General features: G+C 44.5%; 2 non-coding genes across 2 annotated transcripts; both read right to left on the bottom strand.

The window, feature by feature from the left end:
• Nucleotides 1-113: 113 nt before the first annotated feature.
• Nucleotides 114-185, bottom strand: trnam-cau (transfer RNA methionine (anticodon CAU)). Its single transcript has one exon. It is a non-coding gene; the product is annotated as a tRNA-Met (tRNA).
• Nucleotides 186-536: 351 nt separating this feature from the next.
• On the bottom strand, nt 537-609 carry trnar-ccu (transfer RNA arginine (anticodon CCU)). The gene has a single exon. It is a non-coding gene; the product is annotated as a tRNA-Arg (tRNA).
• Nucleotides 610-1,721: the final 1,112 nt, after the last annotated feature.

The following is a 1,721-nucleotide window of genomic DNA, read 5'->3' as shown; positions in this document are numbered from 1 at the left end:
TCTGGATGAACAACATCTATGAGAGGACCAAGTTGCCTCAGCATTTCAAGACCAGGCTTTGAATGTTGCCCCTTTTTTTGGGGCTCAGGCATTTTCTAGAAGTTAAAAAGGCTTAGCAGAGGACAGTTTCGATCCATCGACCTCTGGGTTATGGGCCCAGCACTCTTCCGCTGCGCCACTCTGCTGTACATCAACCCAGATGGTACTCAAACCCACAATCCCTGACTTAGGAGGCCAGTGCATTATCCAATAGGCCACTGGGGCTGTTATGCAATAGCTAACTTGCCGTTTTACTTCTCCATCTCATTCAGGATGCCTTTAAAATAGACAGACAGAGTCTTCTGGATGAACAACTTCTATGAGAGGACAAAGCAGCCTCAGCATTTTAAGATCAGGCTGTGGATGTTGCCCCTTTTTGGGGGGCTCAGGCATTTTCTAGAAGCTAAAAAGTCTTTGCAGAGGATGGTTTCAATCTATCAACCTCTGGGTTATGGGCCCAGCAAGCTTCCGCTGTGCAACTCTGCTGTACAGTACGTCACCCCAGAAGGGACTCAAACCCACAATCCCTGGCTTAGGAGGCCAGTGCCTTATCCATTAGGCCACTGGGGCTGTTATGCAACAGCTAACTTGCCCTTTTACTACTCTACCTTTTACTACTATATCGATACGAGGGATCGAAGATGGTGCCGACGCTGATGACTGCCTCCGTGGCATTGCCCCGCAGTTGTTTTTATGTTTTTGTTAGTTCGTCCTGTCTTTAGTTATATCCCTGCAATCAGTTTCACCAGAGACGAATTGCTGGACATTCGGAAGTACACACCACCCGATATTTCACCGGTTTTCGATTATTCTGATGTTTTGCTGGACATTGTTGTCGGGGGAGCTGCGGCGCTGATCAAACGCTTCAGGAAGTGCAGACGGGGGAAGAGAGCCAGCGCGCTCGTGAAGCTCAGGCAGCGCGGATTCAGGACGCCGTTGCCTAGCATCCATCTGGCCAATCTCCGCTCTCTACCCAACAAAACGGACGAGCTCCTTCTGCTCTCCCGGACAAATAAGGATTTTTCAAACTCTGCTGCTCTGTGTTTCACGGAAACCTGGCTGAAAGACGTTCACCCATTCAGTTGGACTGTAATTTGCAGCTGTGTTTTAGAAAATGTTAGAAAACTGCAGAAATGCATAATTCTGCGGAAAAAAAAAGACTTTTAAAAACTAGCAATGACAAAGGAGAAAACCCTTCTATCAGCCCACAAGTAACGGTAAGACTTTCAGTTCCACTCGCGAACCGGTTCATTCTGTGAAGCCGTGAACAACACACTACTGCCAGGCCGATTATGAATGTCATTTGAGCTCTGTAATGTCTGATTACTTAATTTTAGGGAATTAATTATTATTAATTCATTCAGGGTTTGAAAGGACTCGAATCTGAAAATTCGAAGTCAACCTGATTAGAGCTGATTTCAAATTTTAATAGTTTACACCTTATCAACGGTCGTCCAGCGAGACGTTAATGTTCATGTATCTTAACCATCTGACTATGTGTATTTTCCTTGGCCACAGGTCAATACAATTATGATAATTTGTAAGCTCCTAGCGAGGTAACGTGATCTTGGCAAGGTTTGACTTTAAAATTATACGACACCAGACAATGATTCTTTATAAATGAAAAACGAATTTATTGGCTGTTCTAGATTACATTAAAACTAAGCTAAAACACACATACA

The sequence above is a fragment of the Sinocyclocheilus rhinocerous genome, unplaced genomic scaffold (assembly GCF_001515625.1).
Source record: "Sinocyclocheilus rhinocerous isolate Xijiao unplaced genomic scaffold, SAMN03320098_v1.1 scaffold4512, whole genome shotgun sequence".
Lineage (NCBI taxonomy): Eukaryota > Metazoa > Chordata > Actinopteri > Cypriniformes > Cyprinidae > Sinocyclocheilus > Sinocyclocheilus rhinocerous.
This window is presented reverse-complemented; position numbering and strand designations above follow the sequence as displayed.